General features: G+C 47.2%; 1 protein-coding gene across 5 annotated transcripts in view; it reads right to left on the bottom strand.

Annotated features, from left to right (window-relative positions):
• The window catches only part of LOC143995854 (NACHT, LRR and PYD domains-containing protein 3-like), a 180,914-nt gene that overhangs the window by 9,501 nt on the left and 145,746 nt on the right, over positions 1 to 25,667 (bottom strand). The gene's annotated exons all lie outside the window — the stretch shown is intronic.

The following is a 25,667-nucleotide window of genomic DNA, read 5'->3' as shown; positions in this document are numbered from 1 at the left end:
ATGTAACAGCTGGGTAATAAGTATAGCGGCAGCCCCTCCCTAAATAATGACCACACAGAGTGGTGCCCAAACGAATAAATAATCAAAAAGGGAAAGATGACACCGCTAAAAAGCATATATATCGACTGGCTGTGATGGTTTTAAATGGGTGTATGACAATATAAGATCTATATGGGACAACAAAAATAGTAAATATATAAAAAGTGAGTCTCTAAGTAGTGTAATTACTTGTTTACTTATTTTTCACTGTTATTTCTGTACATTGGAAACCTCTATCCACATCGAAGAGGTGCAAGTGTCCACCATATAACTAATAGCAGATACTATTGTTATATCAGTATATATATATATATATATATATATTGTGATATTGGGGTGATTAAGCTCAATTGGTAGATGCGCATTTTAGTCTACATCAGGCAGGCGTTTTATGGTTAAGGGCCTGGTAGCCCACGTTTATTATAAGAAAACAAAATATTTAGTTCATCCAGTAATCCCACACAGGGGTTTAAATTCATTCAGCACACAAATGAACATACCAAGCCACCTGGCTCTCAATTGTCAACAGTTCCTCTGCTTGCTCCCAACAGATTTGTCAACGCTTTCCAGCCCCCTGGACTCACCGGCTTCCTTAGTCTTCCTGACTCTCAAGGTTGTCAGCCTTTCCCAGTCCCTTACACGGACTACAGTCTCCCACAGGGCAAACCACTCTTCAAGCTGCTCACACTCCTCCACACCCATCTACAACTTCCTGTCTTACTTTTTAAAGACACTGCCTTAACAGGTGGGTTAATCAATTTTATTCCCTTAAAGAGAGCAGAACCCAAACAGAGGGGAAATATAGTGTCCTTCCAGGACCCAGCCACGGCGTCCATTACATATCCCCCCCCTGTGTTTCGATCCGGAGGGAGGAACACCAGCACCCATCATGATGGTTGGGACACCTCTGTGCTGGCTGTCAGCCACGTAGGCCCAACCCTTTTTCCGGGTGCGCTTCCAGGAACATTCCCCCCAGGATCTTAACAGGTTCCTATATTGTCCTATACTCAGCCTTCCTCTTCTTTTGGGGTCCCTGGGCTTATTCACTTTTCTTGGGGGAACTCTGCCTTCCTTGAGCCCTCCTTTCAACTTACAAATACCCATTTTACCCTTCACCACCTGTATTTCAGGTTCAAAACAGTTTCTCTTGTTACCCATGGCAACCAAATCATTGTTTGCAGAACGAACTCTTAACAGATCACAGCTTTCCGTATCAGTGTTTGTTAGAAGAAGACCTGAGGAGGGACTACATCCGACGGGACCATAGCACAGCTCCATCTCACCCGTTGTCCAACACTCCATGGGTACCTGTTCTAACAAACTACCCTGACCTAAGCATAAACCATTTTTTCCAGGTGTACACATTACATTGTTATGGCAACCAACATTAACACTTTCTCCCATAGTATCTCCGGGCACCTTAACTTGTACCTCTGGGCCAGTGACAGAAAGCATCTCTGCTACTGCTGAGTCCATTCTGGGCCGTTCCTTCTCATGAGGCCTAGCGGGTAAGGCAGTATCTGCGCCCTCTACTGACAACTGCTCCGCCGCACCTCGGACCACACCAGCAGAGATGTTTCTAGTCATCACATCAGACGGAGAGACCTCTGATATCTCAAGCAGTTCTCTCGCGTGCCTTCCATACCAATCAATAACTAGAAGTACGCTTACAGAGAATCTGTAGATCCTGTGCCGAATGGGTAACCATTGGTCCCACCAATTCCACTGTTGGTCAAGGTTTCCCAGCACTGCCTGTACCACTTGGCTCCACCCATTGGTGCTACGCAGCACCACCTGGTCCAACTGCGGCGGAGATACCCAAGTATACAGTAAGTGCATCTTTACCAACTCTAGCATTTCTAGTAAAGTTTCTGTCATCTCTAAACATCCCATGTCTAAACACCAGAACTTTCTAGGGTCTTCTACCCTGTCCAAGACATGGAGGGGCTCAGCGACTGCAGGTTGAGAGGGTGAGACATTTGAAGAGACCTCATCCTCCTTGGAGGTACCCATCATCACAGCTTGTTGCTCCCCTGGAGAGCTGTCAGACACATGTCTCACACTTATCCCTTCTGCACCAGTGTTGGTGAGCCTCTGCAGGTCATTACAAGTCACACTATCACTTTGATACTCAATATCATTTAGCTGTGGAGCTGTGGACAACACATCTGCGATGCCAGTGCCCTGAACTGTTTCTTCAGAGGGGAGGGCAGCAACCTTTGCAGGGACCAAGACGCCCTCAACCACCGGCGGCTCTGCGATCCCCCTGTCTGGCATAGCAGTTGTGTCCACACCCTTGTTATTTAAGCTAGCCTTACCCAGCATGGCTAGCAATTGTTTGGCCCAGCTGTCCCAGTCCATTGTGGTTCCACCATGGGTGTTCCACAGTGTTGCATCACCCGCTGTAGAAAGCCGCACAGAAACATGGGATTCATTAGCTTTAACTGCACATTCCTCACTTCTATATACATCATTTTGTAACACCGCACTTTTATCAACGTTGCATTGGGGTGATGCTTCATCACCTAAAGCTTGGTGCAGCACACCATTTTGAACACCTTTTTCTGGTGGCATTACAGACACATTCAGCTTTGTACACTCAACTTTTGCAGGCTGAATTAACCCCTTGCCCACTGGGCTACCTGTAGGGTTGTGGGGCTGCGCCCACACGCTCTCACTGTGTGAATTAGTCCCCCCTTGTTCCACCAGCATAGCACCAGAGCCATCCTGGGCAGCCTCTGACTCCAACACATGGAGACCCCATGAGACTTCCATGGACAATCCTGTGCCTCTGCCTGTCATGGGAGATCTCCTACTCTCATCACTGGTAGTGAACACATTACCAACCTCACTCTCAGATATGACATTACAAGAAATACATGTTTCAATGTCATTACACTCATCACGTTTAGCAATAGTATCACTTTTGTTAGTACGATCATTAGCATTCTCATTACATGTAGACACAACTGCTGTTTTTGTGGTTTGTTTATGAGCCACCATAACCTCTGAGCGACTCTTCACAGCACCTGCTCTCTGTAAAGGGGCACTTTTGCCTATTTGGGCAGCTCCATAGCTGACCTGGGAAACTCTCTGCTCCAACACTGCAAGCTCCTTGGAAGTTTCCCTGGGCAACCCTGCAGCAGCTGTCACTAGGGAACATGGTACCAGCACTGTTTTGGTCACCCCTAGCTCAATTTTCCCAGCCATCTGCTGGATCATAGCAGCCATATGCAGAGTCCCCATGTCCTTTTCAGTCTTTAGCCCTGCGTCTAGTTGGGCTTTACGCTGCGCCTCCCCACTGCTCTGGGTAGCACAATGCAGAAAGTCTATGTCCATTTGTACCGCAGATCTCCCCACTGGACATACTCCCACTTCACTGGATTCAGCATCATAAACTGAAACAGTCTTACCAGTTCCTGCAGCTGGTGTCATAGCCTTCACTTGAGTGCGTTGTCTCACTGGTGTGGTGTCTCCATAGGCTGACTCCCCCATGTGGCCATGGAGCAAAACTGCAGCCTTTCTGGACCCACTGACGCCCCCTGTAGGTAACACAAGATCCTTGTTGCTAGGGGTAACTGCAGACTTGCGCTCCAAAGCTGGTTGGCTATACCTCATGCAGGATTCAGGCTGATATACTCTCCTTTCTGGACTGACCCCTTTTCCTAAGCGGTCATGACAGAAAAAAACTTTACGTTTCTCTGGATTTCCAAATCCTAGGCCTTCTGGCGACACTTCTCCCGTCCTGGAGCATTGCTGGCGGCCCATGATACGATGGAACTCTCCTCTAAGAAGGATTTCCTCTTTAAACTTGCTGTAGTCATCCTGGTCCCCATCCATCAAATGGTAAACCGACCGGAACTCTATCCGCAATAAGGTTTGCAACAGTTTTGGCCACCGGTCCCTAGGCCATTTTCTCTTTACAGCAACTTTTTCAAATTTTACAAGGAAGTCTCCCACCTCCTCTGTAGGCAGCATGGGTTGCACATAGTCAGAGGCCAAGATCTCAGCCCCTTGCAGTGCACCCCACTCTTTGCGATTCCGCTGGAACCATTCATTCGCTGTCTCACATGTCACTGGCCCCTTTTTACTGGTCCTACAAGGTGGAGACATCTTCTCAGGCCATGCTGAGCTCACGTGGTCGTCTGCAGCCTTCACATTACCACGGTTGCTACGGGCAACCACATACTTCAACTTCCGTTCAGCATGTTGATCACTCCTGGAACACAAATCAGGCTTCCCAAACATTGTTGTAGACTTTTGTCCGGCCGTGTCAATTTGTATTGGAGACAGAGACAATGGGCATGTGGCGACAACATGACCCCACTCTCTGCACCGCAAACAGCGCTCTTGTTTCAGAGCCTTAACAGGGCTTCCCCAATTGCATCCTCTTTCAAAATTAGGCTTCTGCACATTGATAGCTGGCCTGCTTGCACCAGCGTTGTCAGGGGCAACAATATGCACGTCCCCTTTAACTGGGGTTGGTGTAGCAAAAAACAGTCTGCAATACTCTCCAGCAGGCTCAATCCCTTGCTTCATCTTTGCAGTCTCTCCACCAGACTTTTGGGCCTTCCAGCAAAAAATTTAACACTGTCACTTTAAAGCAAGTTGCTTTTCTCTTGTGCAAGCTCTCCTCAGCTGCACACACAGATTGTGCTGTCTCATGCACATAAACAGTTCATAGAAAAAAAAAAAATTTGCCTTTTCATTCACAGGTACACCACCTGCAACACACAATGCCTTTTGCACAATGCTGTTCGCCTGGCTGCCACACACAGTTAGCAGTAGTTCCTGATGCGACTTACTGTAGAGCAAGGACCCGGATTCCACCGTCTTGTGCCCGCATTCGAACACCACTTGTGATATTGGGGTGATTAAGCTCAATTGGTAGATGCGCATTTTAGTCTACATCAGGCAGGCGTTTTATGGTTAAGGGCCTGGTAGCCCACGTTTATTATAAGAAAACAAAATATTTAGTTCATCCAGTAATCCCACGCAGGGGTTTAAATTCATTCAGCACACAAATGAACATACCAAGCCACCTGGCTCTCAATTGTCAACAGTTCCTCTGCTTGCTCCCAACAGATTTGTCAACGCTTTCCAGCCCCCTGGACTCACCGGCTTCCTTAGTCTTCCTGACTCTCAAGGTTGTCAGCCTTTCCCAGTCCCTTACACGGACTACAGTCTCCCACAGGGCAAACCACTCTTCAAGCTGCTCACACTCCTCCACACCCATCTACAACTTCCTGTCTTACTTTTTAAAGACACTGCCTTAACAGGTGGGTTAATCAATTTTATTCCCTTAAAGAGAGCAGAACCCAAACAGAGGGGAAATATAGTGTCCTTCCAGGACCCAGCCACGGCGTCCATTACAATATATATATATATATATATATATATATATAATCTAGCCAGAGATTATGGCAGTCAGCATGTTGACTCAAAACTTGAACAATCAACTGAAGGTGAGCAGGAACCTTTTTCCACCCTACCTGGAACGTTTCCTGTCTCCTCAATGGTACTGGAAAAGTGTGAACTCGGCAATGTCCTTCCCATCTCAGTAACCAGGCACTTCTCAGGATGCCACTTGTCGGCCGTCCTCCGAGTCCTCCCCCAGTCACTTTTACGAGGTGTGGTGCCCCTCCAAGCCAAGAGCACACCCGGACACCTTGAATCCTCCCTCAGTTACCGCTCCTCGGACCAGCCAGTTCCGAGACTCATGAACAGACGGATCCCTACCCCAGACCAGGCGGGTCTATCAGGGGACACTGACAGGAACATGTTGCGGGGTGTCCAACTCCCCGTGACCAGGACCCCTCACAGGGCTACCCTGGTCCTGGAACCAGACCAGACCACATGGGTCTCACGAACTCCGGAACCCCGAACAAGTGACCCACACCTGCTTAAGTACCCCCTCCCAGACTCCTCATCGGGCCCCGGAACTCCCGCTGATTGGGTATGGCCCTCTTGGAGCCAAACATCCAACCAGACTTGGTTCTGGCCTGTCATGTGCACCTCACCTTTCACATGACCAGGCAGAACTTGCAAACATAGACTGGCCAGACAGGTGTTAAGGCCTACCTACAATAATTAACCCTCAGAAACGTTACTGTCCTGAGACCAAAAAGTAAATGTACAATGCATGTGGCATTTGATCCCAAATGTCATCCGCTACACACACAATTGTATGTGTGTGTGTGTGTATATGTATATATATATATATATATATATATATATATATATATATATATATATATATATATATATATATATAAACAAAGTAAGCTATACTAATCAAATGAATCAAGTGAAAAAATATAGAAATCAAATAAATTATGATAGTGAACATTCTGTCCATAAGTGAAAAAATGTGTGGCAAGTAAAATGCATCACATAAAAAACAAATATATGTAAACAAATGTGATGAATGTTCAGTCCGTATGTGAAGAAAATATATAGAAAGAGAGAAAGTCTCTCAATATTAGATATCCAAATTCCCGGTAAAGTGACTTGTGCTGGTTTTCAAGTAATAAGCTTTATCTCAACTTCTGTGCAGCAGATAATGTGACTTTTTGGTCCCCCTTAGGTAAATGCACTCACCAGAAGCCCCCACCCCTGCAGGGGTAAAGAGCATGTAGTAAATGAGGTCTCCAATCCTGGTATCCATGGAACCAATACATTCTCCCGCTCCAAAACAAGGTGTGTACAATGCGGTATCCACATAAAAATCGAAGTGTTTATTAGTAGCTCATTATCACTACTGTATATATTTTCTGATATAACCAATAGCTAATAACAAATGCTATTGTCTTATGGTGGACACTTGCAACTCTTTGATGTAGATAGTTTTTTCACTATTTCTGTACATTGAAAATTAGTTATTACATTATTTAGGGACTCACTTGTATATAGTTAGTATTTTTCTTGTCCCATATAGACCTTATATTGTCATATAACCATTTAAAACCATCAAGGCCAGTCGATATTGTAACGATATCACGTCCGGGACAGGAAATGTTGTAACTAGTTGCCATGTTGTTTGGAACGCAGCCATGACAGCTTGGCTAACCTTGTAACATTACAGAAGAATCTGAACTCCCTCCTTCCCCCTCCCTGTCTTAGGAATCCAAAGATTTTAAAATTTGAAAAGGAAAGAAAGGTTATCTCAGCAGAGGAAGCAGAACCAGGCTAGGTCAGTAAATAAGGCTCATGTTGCCTGGCAGAATATTCAGGCCTGTCATAAAACTGCCACCCTCTCCATTCAGAGAACCAACAGATACCTGTTGTAAAATACCTCAAACCACAGAGTGCAGACAGATTAGTATAGTTTTGAAACTTTAGCATGTTTCATAACTTCCAAAGTAATCATAGCACAGCCATGATATGGACATATTTCGTTTCCTCAGATAATTTCTAACATTTCAAGTCCAGACACCCCTATGTCAGGTCAGATGGGAAGCCACTGGGACCCCTTACTACTCCTAGGTAACCCTGAAATGGGAAACCTATCATGTGTGTACTTGTTTTGAACCAAATATCACGCTGATCACTAAAATGGATATGTATCACAAAGTGTACCTGGGACAGGGTCATGAGTGTAGACACCTCCCAGCAACCAACCAACCCCTAAACAAGATGACCAGACGATTGGTCCCTGGTGGCTGTCAACATCCCCTTTGATTTGACAGAAAAGTGGAGAGGCCAAGGCAATGGTCAGTTCTCCTTTTACCATCCAAGCAAGAACATCTGCCAAGTTTAAGAACCGATTACCTTTGCTCATCGATCGAACTCTGATCAACCCTCGGACATTGCAAGTATTCTTCCTACCCAATTCTACCTTATTTCTTTGTGGCTGTATATTGTCTTTATTTTTTTAAACATCTTTTCTGTAAATGTTTTATTCGCACCAACCTTGACCTTTTCATAATAAACCCTTATGTTGAAAAGTGTTAACCTTGTCTTTAAAGCTCTTGATGCAAGCTATAAACGAACCTGTCTCTTAAAAGGGCACTACTGTGGTAGAGTAAGGCTTCTGAGCAGACCTGTCTGTGGTGGCAGTGTGTGTTGCAGGCGCTTATTCTAAAATTATAATTGGTATTGCTAAAATTACGAGTCCTCCCAGCTCTGTATTTTAAAAAGGGGGTGGTGGCAGTTAAAGGGTTAATTGTGTAATTAGCCCAGTGACAATCGCTCTCAGGCTACCCGCACCTAGATTGTGGTCCCGCAAGCAGGACAATCTTTGTGCTGGGCGCAGCTGAGTGTGGCATTGTTACGTAGGTGACAGCGTGGTGTGAGGTTGGCCGATCCTTCGTCCCCAGTTAGCAAGGAGGGCAGGGATCTGACACCCGCGTTCGTCACAGATATATATGCCAATTTTACACTCTTTTTAGCAGTGCCATCTTTCCCGTTTTGATTATTTATTACCCAGCTGTTGATGGCTGTCTCCTGCATGGAGCTTCTGTTTCTGTAGACCGGACAGGAACGGCTTCAGAAAAGGTATGTATAGTGATTTACAGGGCTACATAGGTTTTTTCTTATGCCGCGTACACACGATCAGACTATCCGGCGGACTTAGTCTGGTGGACAAACGAGCGTACCTGCCCACACATGGTACTTTTGCGGCGGACTAGGTCCGGCGGTACATTGTACCCATACTCATTCACATAGGGTGGGGGGGTTTAATAAGGGGGCCCCCGGATTCTGATAAGCCCCCCGCCCGCAGACCCCGACGGTCAGGGTTGTCGGGAAGAGGCCCTTGTCCTCATCAACATGAGGACAAGGTGCTTTGGTGTGGAGGGGCCGCGTGGCCCCCCCTTCCCCAAAGCACCTCCCATGTTGAGGGCACACGGCCTGGTACGGCTCAGGAGGGGGAGCGCTCGCTCGTCCCCACCCCATTTCCTGACTGGCCGGGTAGTGTGCTCGGATAAGGGTCTGATATGGACCTGGGGGGACCCCCACGCCATTTTTTCGGCGTAGGGCTTCCCCTTTAAGTCCATACCAGGTGATGGGGCCAGCGACGCTTCCTTCGTTAGTCCCAGCTACCTGGAGCCACGCTCAAAATGAACTGACTTTTCTCCGTGTGGGAAAAGTCTGTTCATTTCAAAAGTACGGCGGACTAGCACACGGCCGTATTGTCCGCTGGACTGCGAGTCCGGACATATTTTGGTGCACAACTACTTTCTAAGTCCGCCGGACTTTTGGGTAAAAAAAAAAAAGTCCGCCGGAGCCCACACACGGGCGGATTGTGACTTTTCCACCGGACCGTTTGATCGTGTGTACGCGCCATTAGATTGTAGCTGCAAGTAGATTTTGAGAATTTAGTTTTAGGCTGAACTTCCCCTTTAGGCTTTGATAATAAAACCTGGAAGCTGATTGGTTTTTATGCAGAGCTGCACCGGATTTGGTAAATCTCCCCCTCAGAATCAGTGATCTCTGGTCACAAAAGAGTTAGATGCCCGTGCCAAAAGTAGCATTATCAATTAACCTGACTGTAAGGCTCCTTTCAGACAGGGCAGATCTAGCAGGGGATCTTTCCACTGATCCCTACTGTGCAGGCAGATGACAGGTCCGTGTCCACTCTACATAGCCCGCTGTCTTGTCTATGGGGCGGTCGGTTGGAAATGGACTGCCTGTCCATTTCCATCTGACTATCATCAGATCCAATCTACCAGATGGATGGGGAACAGATCTCCATCCATCTGTTTTTAGCAAAAAGGAACAGACACATGACAGCCAACATCTGCCACTCCAGAGAGTGCTATGGATGGTCCAATCTGGTCTGCCTGACAGGCGTACCCGATCATTCCATCAGTGTGAAAGGAGCCCAAACAATTACTAAATTTGCATACTTAAAACACTTTGTTTTTATTATATCACTACAAAACTTTTAGAACACCCCCATTTTTTTCAGTTTCTATTGAAATGGATGCAGTTTAATGTCTCAATGTACTCTGAAAACAAAGTGTAGCACTGACCCCCAAAGGAGCTGCTGGTTTTATTGGGCTGACCGTTACCTTCTTGACCGTGTCTGTGTCTAGGGGTTTCCCATGGTAGATGGCCCAAAGAATTGTAGAAACTGACACTTGATCCTCTTTTTGGGATATTTATTTAAAAGACAACACAGTTTCTTAATGAAGGGTAGAGGGTTAGAAAGAAAGTTCAGGTACTTTTGGAACTGCAAAAATAGGAAGTCTCTCACAATAGAAATCCAGAGAACTACCGTTTCACAACTGGATTCTCACAATCACCAGATAGACCTCCTCTCACTAGGCCTAGCAGCCGGTAAAGTGTTAGGTAAAGCAATGTCTCTGCCACAGACTTGGATGTAGAATATTGGAGCAAAGTCTCTATCACAGACTTGGATATAGAACACTTGTGAAAAGTCTCTACCACGGACTTGAATGTAACTGAGGGGCGTAGGTAAATTTAAAGAGCTATCATACGGTACCAGTATCTCGCAGCTGGTCTGGTGATACCGTATGAGTGTAATTTAATTTAGTGTCCTTCAGAGAAAACAGCCTTGTGCGTGGCCTTCTCCTGAAGAGTCCTTCCCTGGATGCTTCGCCAGTTGCTGGGCCTCTCCTCAGATGAGACGGCACCAGACCACCTTTGAATCCTTAGGCCTCGATAATTATTCAGGCCTGTCCCTGCAGTCGCTTTGCCTTGGGCTATCCAGCCCAGAGACTCGGAAATACATGGATCAGCACCCCAGGCCAGGAGGGCCATGGGGGCTGGTCAGGAGGACATGGACCAGACAGACAGAACAATCTTCTGGACCGGAACCCAGAAGCACATGATGTCAGTACCTTAAGTAGCACCTGCCAGAATGCAGAGCAGGGTGACACTCCCACTGGCCTGGTTTCGAGAACAATGGCACTCAATACGCCCAGCTAAACTGCGTTCTCACACTCGCCATCGGTGATGCGACACCTGCGGCCAAGGAGAACCCAGTGCAATCCAGCTAGACTGGTACTGAAACCATAATTTGGCATAATCAGCCCTAAAACTCAACTAGTTTTAGGAATATTAATTTGAGAAAAAAAAAACACATATAGTGCATGCTTGTCAGGAGTCGGCGCTATAAAAGCATAGAATAAATGAACAATCAGACATAAAAAAATAAATCATGGAATCATTTTCTTTAGGAAAATGTAATCTAAATGTTTAACTCATCAAATCAGACACATTTTGCAGATATAACAGCCAAACACACTTGTGTTCTTTCTACAACAGAAATCAAATATTATTCAGAAAGTTTCCAACACTGTTGTAGACGTTCCTACAAATATGTTGTACTTGTCAGTTGCTTTGCTTTCATCCTTCTGTCCAGATCATCCCAACACAGCTTGATAGGGTTCCAAGTTCTGAGAATGTGCTGGCCATTCCATGATTTGAAGCCAACCATCTTTTTCTATCTTTCTAAGGTAGCTTGGAGCTGTTTGGGGTCATTATCTTGCTGTAGGATGAACCCCTGACCAATCACGTGTAGCAGTACTCCCATAAGGGCTGCTAAGTGTTGTGTCCCACTTGTCACCCTGCCCGGTATTCACTTCTCAGTTACTCTAAGACAATGAACAGTCCATGTGAAAACAGAGCTTCTTATCCTACATGCAAACCAAAATTCCCAAACCAAGATCCCTTGGGCACCACCCACCAGCTTTGGACAGACCATCTCCCCAAGTACCAAGGCCAAGAGTCTCGGAGTCACTTTTGACTCAGAAATGTGAATGGATGCGCAAATAGGAGCAGTAGTCAGTGGTTCTCGCCATCTGCTCTGCCTGCTACGCAGACCCATCCCCTTCATTCCAAAGGAGGACAAAGCAGTGGTAGTTGGAACAGTCATTAATTCATTACTTGGCTACGCAAATTCCCTTTACATAGGATTACCCCAATATCAACTTGCACGCTTACAACTTATCCAAAACACAGCGGCGAGGCTGATAACAGGAACAAAACCCTGGGAATCCATCCCCCCTTCCCTGAGGAGCCTACATTGGCTAACCATAAAGAATTGGATCACATTCAAGACCCTCTGCCTCACCCACAAATGCACGCATGGAGACGCTCCTCAATACCTACTCGAGACAATAAAACACTACACACCCAACCGCAGTCTTTGATCATCTAACCAAAACCTCCTCCTCATTCCTAAATCCTGGTACAAATCAAAGTGGGAATGGAGATTCACTGTCCACGGACCATGGCTATGGAATGCTCTACCGACCTAAATCTGCATGGAAGAAAACCATCGGGTCTTCAGGAAAAAACTCAAGACCTACCTCTTCTAAGAAGCTTGATAACAAAGCACGAATACAGAGCCTTGAGGTGATTCCGTTCGCATTGTAGCACTATACAAATTATGCATTCATTCATGTACTTGTTTTTGTTGTTTTCTTGAGGGAATAGAACTTGAATGGGTAAAGGAATATATGGGATGCCAAGGGAATTTTAGAACAATCAATCGATAAATTTTAGATCAATCAACTTGGACAAACTATGTACACTCCCTGTACATATTACTACTAACTGCTTCTGCCCAAACTTGCTTGCAGACTATTACTCTCTCTTCCTCCTGCACAACCCTTGTTCAGAAGGTCAGCTAGCACATAGTTGGGCCTGACTCGGGCTCAGCCAGGCCTTAAGAACTGCCTTTTGCGGGCAGGGACCTCTGCCCCTTTGAGTGTAGAAGAATATCCTGTGCTAGCTGTCCCAAGGTTTTGGGCTACTGCTCCTAGTCAGCTCTCTTCATGCCCTGCCAGCTCTCCTGGCTGCAGCTGCCCAATTCCACTGTCCATGACATTGCAGTCCACACTTCTGGCTCTGCACCCTTCTCTGACTGTTTACACTCATTCCTCTCAGGCATGCCTCCCCAGTCCTTCTGACTGCACATGTCACTCACTAGCCCTCCTGGCTGCGACCGGTGGTTCCCTCCTGAAGACTTGGCCGGCAGTACTAGCTCCTGCTGTCCTCTCCTGTGCTTCCTGTCCAGAACCTTCACAATTTCCTGATGGGCTCTGTCCTGCACCTGTGCCCCAGACCCAAGGTCACCCCCCCCCCACCCCAGACTGGGGAGCTCCTCCAAAGGTCCTGACAACCAAGTACTCCATCTCCAGTTCTTCCACCCGACAACTCCTCCCCAGCTGGGCTGACCCCAGGTATTTAAAGAGGCCTGTCCCTTGCCAATTCAAGTTGGTGATTGGTCAGGGCTCCTCGCACACCCCAGGCAGCCCAACCTCTCTTCTCCTCCTCTCCTTCCAGCACCTTCTTGAAGAAAACGGGAGGTGACAGTGAAGTGATGCTGCCAGATGGTATCCCATGGCACTGCAAAAATGTTGTGGTAGTAATTTTGGTTCAGGGTGCCACCCACTCTGTGCAAGTTGCCAACCATGAATCCAGCAAAAGAGCACCAGATCATCATGCTTCCTCATTCCTGTGTGACGGTTGGTGTCGCACATCGAGGAACCATTCTTTCACTTACTCATGGCATAAAAAAAACCCTACGGAGCGGAGCCATTAGTTAAGTGTAGAGGAATGTGTGTATTTTCAAAATCTCGGAATCAAGGATTTTGCTAATGTGTCTAGTTTTGCTTGCGTCTATCTATTAAGGTTACTTTGTGGTAAAAGCAAGGCAACTAAGACCTCTAGTGTATAAATGTTCTTTTACTAAACAAAAATGCTTTACATACAAAAATATTACAATATTAGTAATACCATACAAGACGGACAGATATACCTATAATGAAATGCTACTTACTTCCCAGCCAAACTATGGTCTGTATACAATAAGAATACACAAAAAGGGTACCTAGCTCAGCTTATAGAAACTTCACTATCTCCTTGGCATTGAGGACCCAAGGGGATTGCAGGGACCTTCTGTTCTGGCAGAGACCTTCCTTGGTATTCCTATCATTACAGAGAGTCTTCCTCTGTTTGTGTTCTTGCCTTTTATTTAGAAAGTTTTCAATTGTATTTTTTATTGAAAAATTTTCAGAGAGAGTATACAAAGGGAAGTATAATAAAAGATAATTGTCAGTGTCAACAATATTGCAGACCAAAGGCCAAAAAGCAAATATAATAAAATAGACATACAACAAGAGGAAAAAAAAAAGGTGATGGTCAGGCAATGTCAAATCACAAACATGTTTAAAACATTAATGTATGCAATAAAGGGGGCGAGGATGGAGGGGAAGAGTCAGGGGGAAAGGGGAGGGTATAAAGGGGTCCGATGGGTGGGTAGGCCAGATAGCTATATGGCAGCAAGGGAAGCATAGCCAACCATTGGACCGGGGGTACGCTCATTTCCGAGAGGAGCCTATACCAGACTGAGGCATCCTCAGGGAGAGAGATGTACAGGCCGAAGGGTAAGGAAGAACATCAAATGATCCCTAGGGGGGGGCTGTAGGGAGTCCCGGGTTAAGCTGGGAATGGTCCCATAAGTCCCAGACCCGAAAGAACCTAGGCAGTGTATCATGAATAACAGCGGTAAGGTGCTCCATCCTACGGATCTGTTCCAGGGTTTGTAATATCTGTGGAAGCGTTGGCGGAGATCGCGACAACCGTCTCGCTGCCAGTAAAATATAGCCTAACAGTTTCTGGACATTGGCAGGAAGGTCAGGAAAGGGTAAGCCTAACAGAAAGTGGATTGGTGAGAGAGGAAGGGTGGTGTCGGAAAGCTGTTGCAGATATACATTGACAGAGGACCAAAAGGGTTGAATAATAGAACATTCCCAAAAAATGTGGAAAAGGGATCCGATAGCCTTCCGACATCTCCAACAGAGTGGGGAAGTCCGAGGATCATATTTATGTAGGAGCTGAGGGGTCCTATACCAGAACATTAAAATTTTATAGATCGTTTCTTTTTGTTCTACACATCTAGACGATTTTGAGGCAGTCTCCCAAATTTTCAGCCATTGGGGGGTGGTAATGGTCTGGCCAAGAAGCCTAGGCCATTTGTGCATGTAAAGGTGACCTGGGTCTGAAAGAGAGGGAGAGGCCTGTAAATACTTGTAAATCTCAGAGATGAGTCTCGTTTGGTATGGGCCTTGGGAGCAAAGAAGTTCAAAAGGGGTGGCGTTATGTAAGGTAAGGGTAGGGTTCTTGGAACTAAAGTAATGTCTGAATTGAAGATAGGAGTAAAATAAACCCTTGGGGATTTGAAATTTACGTTGAATATCAGCAAATGAGAGAAGTGAATGTGTAAGGGGGTGAACCAGGTTTCGCAGTTGGAAGACGCCCGCATGTGTCCAGGGGAACATGCGCGGGTAAGACAGGCTATCCGGGATATCAGGGTTGAACAATACGTTCAATAAAGGTGAGCACGGGGAGGTCAAGGAGAAGCGCTGGGCACATTTCTTCCATATAGAAAGAGTGAAGAGCATGGGGCGTAAAGATAGGTTCCTAAGTTGACGTATGGAAGTTTCCAATTCTGCCCAAATCATCGAGCAGGGGTGGACCGGAGTAGTAATGTTCATTTCAATCTCAGACCACACACTGGACGACATCCTATGTGACCATACTATAACCGGCTTCAAGTGAATAGCAAAATAATATTTAAGGAGGTCTGGAGCCCCCAGTCCACCCCTAACTCTGGGAGTGAGCACAACGGAACTAGCTATCCTATGGGCCTTATATCGCCATATAAAGTTAAGGAAGGACCTCTAAGTCGCTTTAAGTTGGGACATGGGAACAGGAATCGGTAAGGTTTCAAATAAGTATAAAAGTCGGGGCATGATAGACATCTTCAAGACATTGATGCAACCCAAGAGGGAGATGGGATACAAGTCCCATTGCCGCAAGAGTCGGTCAATGTCCCGAAAGAGTGGTGGGAAGTTAGCATGATACAGGCCAGAGTAGGAAGAGGTGAGGTTAACCCCTAGATACTTGAGAGAGTCTGTACACCAATGATAGGCGTAGTTGCGTGGCAAAGGGACAAGGTCTGTGGGGGGAATGAGGATAGGTAGAGCTTCCGTCTTGGTAGTGTTGATTTTGTATCCAGAGAGTGAGCTGAATTGGTGCAAGAGAGTATGGAGAGAAGGGAGGGAGGTGTGGGGTCTAGTTAAAGTTAGCAGAATATCGCCCGCGTATAAAGATAGTTTATACTCTGTGTGGCGTAACCGTACCCCTCGAATGTCAGGGTGGATACGGATAGCTGCTGCCAGGGGCTCCAGACAGAGAATAAAGAGTAAGGGGGACAATGGACATCCCTGCCTAGTTCCATTACTGAGGGAGAAGGATGGTGATAGATAGGAGGACAACTGAACTTGCGAGGAGGGTCTGGAGTACAGTGCTCAGAGCCTCGACAAAAGGACCCGCAATGCCAAAGTGGGAGAGCCTAGCAAACATGAATGGCCAACTGAGTCTGTCGAACGCTTTTTGAGCGTCTAGGCTCAGAATTAAAGCTGGGCGATTCGTTTTATTGAGTAAATCAATCAAATCTATGGTGCGTCTGGTGTTGTCTCCCGCATGTCTAGCCAATACGAAACCGACTTGGTCGGTTTCGTATTGAGTTGAGTTGTGGTATTAAGCTGGACAACCTATTCGCCAAGATTTTAGTAAAAATTTTGTAATCGGAGTTTTTAGCAGCGCGATATGCCTGTAATTATCTGGGAGGGAGGGGTCTTTGCCCGGTTTCGGGATCACAGATATGTGGGCATGCAGAAACTGGGGGTCAGGAACGGTGCCCTTCAGCAAGGAAGAGAATAAGGAAAGAAGGTGTGGACTTAAAAGCGGGAGAAAGGTCTTATAGTAGGAGTAAGGTAGGCCATCAGGGCCAGGGGCTTTTTGAGTGGGAAGATTTTCCACTACTGTAGCTAATTCCTCAGGGGAGATAGCGGCGTTTAAAGACGGGAGGTGGTCAGGAGAAAGCTGGGGTAGGGGCAGTGATTTCACGAAGGAGGTAAACTTCTCCTGAGTGAAAGCGTATTGATCATCAGTGAGTAAACAGTTATACAACTTATGATAAAAGTGGCCAAACGTTTTAGACATTATGAGAGGGCAGTAAGTGGAGGAACCGTCCATTTGTCTAATGCTGCGTACACACGAGCGGACTGTATGGCATACTTAGTCCGTTGAAACACATTTCAGCGGACAATCCACTGGTGTGTGGGCTTCAGCGGACTTTTTCAGCGTGCAGTCCGGCGTACTAAGAATTTTGTTTTTTTCGAAATTCTGTCCGTCGTACTCGCATTTCGGCGGACAATCCGGCCGTGTGTGTGCCAGTCCGCCGTACTTTTGAAATGAGTGGACTTTTCCCGCCCGGAGAAAAGTCCGCTCATTTAGAGCGCGTCTCCAGGTAGGCGGGGCCCGCGAAGGAGACATCGCTGGCCCCGCCGCCTGGTATGGACTTAAAGGGGAACCCCAACGCCGAAAAAAATTGGCATGGGGGTCCCCCCCAAGTCCACAGCCAGACCCTTGTCCGAGCACGCTACCCGGCTGGCCAGGAAAGGGGGCGAGCGAGCGCCCCCCCTCCTGAGCCGTACCAGGCCGCGTGCCCTCAACGCGCGGCCCCCCCCACCCCAAAGCACCTTGTCCCCATGTTGATGAGGACAAGGGCCTCTTCCCGACAACCCTGGCCGTTGGTTGTCGGGGTCTGCGAGCGGGGGGCTTATCGGAATCTGGGAGCCCCCTTTAATAAGGGGGCCCCCGGATACCGGCCCCCCACCCTATGTGAATGAGTATGGGGTACAATGTACCCCCACCCATTCACCTGTAAAATAAAAGTACAAAAAAAACACAACACACGAGATAAAATACTTTATTGCACAGCTCTGGGGGTCTTCCGTCTTCGGGGGTCTTTTCGCCGGACTCCTCCGCTATCTTCTTGTAGCTCTTTTACTAGCGGAGGAGTCCGGCTTTCTTCCTCGCCACCGGCCTCTTCTCCCGACTTCGGGAGTCTTGTCCCCCTCTTCGGTTCTTCTGCCGGGCCACCGCGCCTTCTTATAGCTCTTTTACAGGCGGTGGCCCGGTCTTCTCTCGCCGACGCCTTCCGTTCTTCTTCTTCTTCTCCAGGAGATGTTGACTCGACGCTCTCTCCGGCCACAATGCCAGGGACGCACTGCGCGACCACTTATATAGGGACAAGGGGCGGTGTCACATGGGTTGGTCAGATGGGTTGATGTCACATGGGGACTGTGACATCGTAAGGGGGCGTGGTCACCATGTGACCAACCCATGTGACATAAAGCCACGTGACACCGCCCCTTGTCCCTATATAAGTGGCCGTGCAGCGCGTCCCTGGCTTTGTGGCCGGAGAGAGCGTCGAGTCAACATCTCCTGGAGAAGAAGGAGAAGAAGAAGAACGGAAGGCGGCGACGGCGGCGACAGAAGACCGGGCCACCGCCTGTAAAAGAGCTATAAGAAGGTGCGGTGGCCCGGCAGAAGAACCGAAGAGGGGGACAAGACCCCCAAAGTCGGGAGAAGAGGCCGGCGGCGAGGAAGAAAGCCAGACTTCTCCGCTAGCAAAAGAGCTACAAGAAGATAGCGGAGGAGTCCGGCGAGAAGACCCCCGAAGACGGAAGACCCCCGGAGCTGTGCAATAAAGTATTTTATCTCGTGTGTTGTGTTTTTTTGTACTTTTTTTTTTACAGGTGAATGGGTAGGGGTACATTGTACCCCATACTCATTCACAAAGGGTGGGGGGCCGGTATCCGGGGGCCCCCTTATTAAAGGGGGCTCCCGGATTCCGATAAGCCCCCCGCCCGCAGACCCCGACAACCAACGGCCAGGGTTGTCGGGAAGAGGCCCTTGTCCTCATCAACATGGGGACAAGGTGCTTTGGGGTGGGGGGGCCGCGCGGCCCCCCTTCCCCAAGGCACCCCCCCCATGTTGAGGGCACGCGGCCTGGTACGGCTCCGGAGGGGGGGCGCTCGCTCGCCCCCTTTCCTGGCCGGCCGGGTAGCGTGCTCGGACAAGGGTCTGCTGTGGACTTGGGGGGAACCCCCACACCGATTTTTTTGGGGTTCCCCTTTAAGTCCATACCATGCGGCGGGGCCAGCGACGTCTCCTTCGCGGGCCCCGCCTACCTGGAGACGCGCTCGAAATGAGCGGACTTTCCTCCGCATGTGTGGGCGAGTCTGTTCATTTCAAAAGTAGGGCGGATAGTACGGCGGACTTAGTACGCCGTATTAGTCCGTTCAAAAAGTGCCGTGTGTGGGCAAGTAGCCCGTTCGGAAACTCCGATGGACAGTCTGGCGTACTTTTCCGCCAGACTAAGTACGTCATACAGTTTGACCGTGTGTACGCGGCATAAGAGAGTCAGGATATGCTTGGATAGGTCTGGGTTTAAGTTTGTTTACTAGGATCTGGTGAGGTTTGTTAGAGTATTCGGAAAATTTCTGTTTGGACCATAGGAGGGATTTGTCTATTTTCTGCAAATCAAGAGATCTGAGGAGATTGAGTAAGTGGACAACAGTCCTAAGCCCTGACACTGTGGGGGAAGAGAACAAACGGTCTTCGGCCTTACGAAGCCTGAGAAGAGCCGAGGCTCTCTGGTGCGCGGTGTCTGAGTCGGGAGCTTATTGCAACACAATGCCCCCTGAACACAGGTTTGTGTGCCTCCCACAGAGTCGAGGGCTCAGAGACGGTGCCAGCGTTAAGCTCAAAATAATCAGTAAGGCATGTGGTCAATTGGGCTTTAGTCTCAGGGTTACGTAAAAGAGTCTCATTAAGCTGCCAGTGACACGTGCGGGGGAAGACTGAAGATAGGCAGAGTTTTAAATCGACAGAGGAGTGATCCGACCAGGGGACAGGATTGATTTCCAAGGACACTGCAGCTGTCGAGGGGGCGTGGAAATGAAAAAATGGTCCAGTCTAGAAAAAAGTTTGTGAGGGTGGGAGTAGAAAGTATAGTGTTTTTGAGTAGGATGTTTAATTCTCCATATGTCCAGTAAGCGTCGAGACCTGACAAGTCTGCGGAACGATTTGGAAATGGAGTCTACATTGGAGGGGGTCTTAGGGAGAAACAGAACATGTTTGTCTTTACCAGGGGACATAACCATATTAAAATCTCCACCAATCACTGTAAAAGGGTGTGCATACTTATCTAACATATCAAACACAGTACTAAGAAAGCGAACTTGATATTTAGAAAGTTTTAAGAAGAGAATCCCACCTGGGCATATCCTTTTCTGCCCCATTACACCAATGTCAAAAATAGCAAAAGCTCAAGCTGGATATTTATAGTTGACCAGAACACCCATATAAACAATCAGTGGCGTAACTAGAACCTTTAGGGCCCCGATGCAAGAAACCATGAAGGGCCCCCCTGAACCCCAGCCAGGGCCCTTCCCTCCGAGTCCGGCGGTGGAACTCCAGGGCGTGGTCACAGGTATGACCTTTGTGAGCCCTGTAGTTCCACCACTGGTATCAGCAGTTTTTATTTATTTATTTTTTTACATTTTTAGGTGCCCCATTGGGGGACTGTCCCTAGGCAGGATTGTGTCCCCGTCCCCAGAAGAGATGAGGTCCTTTTCTCCAGGGCAGATGAAGTTACTGCCCCTAGGTGAGAAGGGGTCCCTGTCCCCACGTAAGAAGGAGTCCCTGTCCCCAGGGGGATATGGAGAGGGTATGTAATAGTGTGTGCTAGATGCCTATGCTGCTGTCGGCCATATGTAGAGGGGGCTGCACGGGCCCCCTGCATCACAGGGCCCGGTTGCGGTCGCGACTGCTGCACCCCCTATAGTTACGCCCCTGTAAACAATGGTAGCAGAGAGGGTGTCTTGTATAAGCACTCCAGGACATCTGTTGGACAAATGTGCACTTGCAGAAAGCCTGAGCATACACAACAAATGTCTAAATGTCTGTGAAGCTGGGAGAGTCACAAGAATATATATATGTGTGTGTATATATCTCCATGTATATTATATACATAAAAACACATCAGATGCAATACACTAGTCAGACGTTTTATATTTTTTCTTGGGTCAGATGGAGACATCCAAAAGGCTGTAGTCGGAATTGTGGTTTCAGTTATCTGCTTTATTTTTTCTATGACTTTAAGCCAGTATATTTGTATGAGAGGGAAGTCCCACCACGGAGACACTGGGAAACCATTGTCAGAATTTAATTTGTGTAGAATACCAGTGAGTGAGGTTTTTAAGAAGGTTTCCTGTAGGCGAGTACTGGTGGAACATTTATGTGCGAAAACACAAACATGCATCCACTGATCATCACTGAATGTAGTATTCAAAGTTCTTTCCCAACGTGATTTATGTTTCTCTGTCTCCGTTGCCATTGATGATTGCAGCCAAGAGTACACCAATGATGTGGTGTTGTCTGTCTCAGAGCCCTCAAAGCATGCTCTTCCTGTAAATTAATATATTCATTTTTCCCCTATGTGTGCAATGTGTACCCAGGAGGGGTTTTTGTTTTTGTATGTGTATGCTTATGTCTGGGTTTTCAGGCCTGGTATAAAGTCTGGATTGGAACTTAGTGATGTTAAGGGTCCTGGTGATGACAAAATGTCAATTACCTTTATTACTCTTTGAAATACCTTAAGTGTTGCCCCTATCAATGGGTGATTAAGGTGGACAGGCATGGTTCTATATAATAATATAAATACTCCAGATTCTTATGATTGTGTATATTAATATGGGATGTGCTGAGCCCTCCAACAGGTATCTCCATTCCAGAGCTGCTTTGATGGCGAGAAGTTTCTAATCTCCTACATCTTATTCTCACAGAACCTCTCCCCAGCGGAGTTAAACTAAGGCCACATGGTGCATCAAATCCTTCAATCCCTGACGTTGAGAAAAACAGCTGCCTCCACTACCATTTCTGATGCATTCACTGCAAGTATGTAAGGTAGTGCTGAGTCAGGATGACTGATAGGATAGGTGCTGTGGGTGAAAAGTCTCTTCAAATTTCCTGAGGCATCTTGTGCCTCAGGATTCCAGCAGAATCACAGGTTTTGCTTCTGTGATGGGGGTGATGATGGCAGAGAAGCTTTTAATGAATCTCCGATAAAATTTTACAATCCCCACAAAATGTTGCACCCCCTTCTTATCTGTTGGTACAGGCCAATCCAGTATAGCGGAAACTTTTTGGGATCCATCTTAATTCCTGCATTAGTGTCAGGTCACCTGAGACCAGGTGACAGATGCACTCCATAGGAGTCGGAAGTGCCCCGCTAGATAGTGGACCTTAGGACTGACTGCTGCGGATTGTACCCAAGGAGATTCAGGACACAGGTCTACAGGATCACTAACACAGATCCCAGTGGGAGCTAGAGCATAGATTCCCCAGGGCCCGGAGTCTAAGAGCCAGCGGGTGTTTGCCAGAGCCTCCAGTGGTGAGGATGGACTTCGCTGCAGTCTGGCTCCAGGTCGCGGCCCCTAGGGTCTCACAGCTCACGCTCACAGTAGACTACAGGAGAAAGGTGCAGCAGTCTGGAACAACAAGGATAGTAAGGGGATAAGGCCGAGGTCAGGGCAACTAGCAGACAGGAACAACAGAGTACATGTCAAAGATTCAGGGTCACAGGCAGACAAGGATGGTCGGGGACATGCCAAAAGGTCAGGGTCACAAGCAGACAGGAATCATTGAGAACACGCCAAGGTCGGTAACAGAGACAAACATAGAGCACACGGCAAGCAGGAAACAGGAAGCCAAACACACAATGAATACACAATGGTTGATCAGCACCGCTGGCTTGCAATGCACAGGTTACTATAGGGTTCTCTGATAGGGCCTGGGGTGGAGCCATGCTTAGAGGAGAGGTTATAAAAACCACCAGGTGGAAGTGGCTGGTCTCTTAGTCTGAACACATATGGGGAGGTAAGCAAACAGAGGAAGATCACTGCATAACCATGACACTTAGAATTTACTAAACTTAAGAACTGGATGCTCTGCTGCTCAAATTCAAAATTTTCAGGCTTAAAGTAGAATTTAGACCATGTTGGCGGAACCAGCATAGAATACTGTTGACATGCCCTCAGTACAGGTCAAGGGACACCTAGAAGATCAGAATGTCATCTTAGTAAACTATGATAACAATCTTCAGGAAGTCTCTAAACACATTGTTAATGAAATGTTGGAAGGTGTCAGGGGCATTGCAGAGACCAAATGGCATGACCAAAATGGCCAAATCTTGTACGGAAAGCCGTCTTCCATTCACACCCTTCGTGGATACAGACAAGGTTATAAGCCCCTCTAAAAACCAACTTGGTGAAAACTGTTGCAGATATTAATCTCTGGAATAGTTTGGGTACAAGAGGAAGAGGATAGCATTTTTTAACTGCAATCTTGTTAAATTTGCAATAATCCACATATGGACAAAGAGAGTGGTCCTTCTTTGTCGCAAAGAATATTTCTGCCCCTGCTAGGGAGGTAGATGGGTGGATTAATCCTTTCTCCAGATTGATATATTCTTTTAAAGCCTCCTGCTGTTGTTCAGAAAGTGGAAATATTGTTCCAGGAGCCGAGATTCCCTGTGGGTGAAGTTCAATTGGGCAATCATATGGCCGATGGGAAGGAAGAATGTCAGCTCCCCATTTACAGAAGACATCAAGGAACTCATGATAGGGTTCAGGCACCAACTAGTGTACATCTTGGTGTCTCTGGCAATAGGATGACAGCAACGCACCCTAGTTGATCTGGGGGTTTTGGGCTTGAAGCCAAGGTAGGCCCAAAATGACAGGGAACAATGGGGAAGTGATGGCATCAAGGCTCAATGACTCCTTATGTTGAGTAGGAGTAATGATGGATAATGGAGGTGTCTACTGGGTCACTAATCCTGATTTGATACACGAGCCATCGGCCAGGTCGACAGAAAGTCTGGGAGTCTTTGGTCGCAGGGGGATATGTTGTTGCGTAGCAAAGGTCAGGTCAAGGAAGCAACTGCAAGCTACGGAGTCAATAACAGCGTTGACTGAATTTGTTCCTCCCAGGAGCTGGAACAAGAGTGGAAGAGCTAGACGAGTTGCATTGGAAGACAGAGTTGACAGGTTAGCAGGAACAATAGATGGACACTTGCACGTCTTTGCAGGACAGGCATGCACATAGTGACCAGCTTCTCCATGGTAAAATAAAAAAAGGAGGAGGATTTTAAAGGACTTTAAGGAACCAGAACCTGATAAGGTCACATATTTCCATCCCTATGGGACTTTAAATTAAATCATGGCCCGGTAAGGTCATGTATTTCCATCCCTATGGTTACATTTTGAGACGCTTTTGTTATCATCATGGTTACTATTGTTACCGTGTTTATCAATTGACCCGATATTAACATTATATGTATGTTTACAATTCTACATGAATAAAATTCCTTTTGTTCAGCTAAATTACCCGTTCACTACCATGTGCTTCACAGAAAGTCCCACTTCCCTTGCTCCCCTCCTCTTCTCCACAGTAAAGAATCAGGATGCCCTGTTAGCAGTGTGGATGTTCCTCAGGAGCTGCATCATTCCATTGTGTATCTGCACCCCAGCATCTAAAGTCCATAACATAGTTTCCAGCCGCTCTGCGGCCTTGCTGAAGCACATGAAGCGTAGCTTCTGCCATCACAGTTCACTGTCTGTCATCGTGGAGCTTGGCCATAGTGTCAAAGAATGATGACATAGCATGCATCTGTATATTATTTTCCTCAAGCAGGTATTGGGTCCAGGTGTGAGGTTCCCCTTGGAGTAGAGAAATAATGAATCCCACTTTGGTACATTCCAGAGAGAAAGTCCAGAGTTACAAGGCGAAATATAACTGGCAGGCATTGTGGAAGGCTCCGAATTAGTTTAGATACCCTGAGAATTTTCAGGTGTGGGAACTCTAGGTTCGGGTGGTAGCATCACCACGGAAGGGCTAGAAACAGCCTGTGTTTGTGCAGGAGATGAAGTTGTGGTAGTACTTAAAGTACCAAAGACTGCACACCTTCCTCCAGCTGAACATTACCATCCTGCAGAGACTTGACAGCTTGCGTGAGGGCTGTGAGGTGCTGACAGATCTCATCCATTGGAGAGGCTCCTCTTGCAGGCTCAGACATGGCTGTCTGATACTGTCACGTACCTTGTAACAGAGCCTGACGTGTAGAAAGAGACCTCTCTAAGCCCTTGTACACACGGTCGGAGATTCCGATGGAATGTGTCCGATCGGACCGTTTTGTCGGATATTTTCAGATTGTGTGGTCTCCATCGGAATGTTTTCGGACGGACCAAGTTTTCCAACTTGTTGGTAAAATTTTCCGACAAAATGCTCCGATCGGACATACTCCGATCGTGTGTAGAGAATTCCGATTGGACAAAGTTCCACGCATGCTCAGATCAAATTCCTACATCAAAGATATTGGCTACTAGCCTGAACATAGTCCCATCGTAACGAAATAACATCATCACGTTCTGAACGATCGGATCGTCGGACCGTGTGTATACAACAGTTTCGGACAAAATCCGTCGGACAAAATCCAACGGATTTGGTTGTCGGAATCTCCGACCGTGTGTACAAGGGCTAAGAGTCCTGGCTCAGGGGCCACTGGAGTTGCGACAGTGGCCACGAGAGCGTAGTGAGGTAGGAGTGCTTGCAGAATCCCTTGTTGATTGCAGAGATATGCAGCTGATGGATCGCCAGACCAGGCTGAGTCATGAGCAGCAGAAGCAGCAAGTGTGGATGCACAGTGAATGCAGGACAGCGTCACCAGGAACTAGATG

This window comes from Lithobates pipiens, unplaced genomic scaffold (assembly GCF_037356315.1).
Source record: "Lithobates pipiens isolate NorthernLeopardFrog02 unplaced genomic scaffold, aLitPip1_a1.2 Scaffold_19, whole genome shotgun sequence".
Classification (NCBI taxonomy): Eukaryota; Metazoa; Chordata; class Amphibia; order Anura; family Ranidae; genus Lithobates; species Lithobates pipiens.
This window is presented reverse-complemented; position numbering and strand designations above follow the sequence as displayed.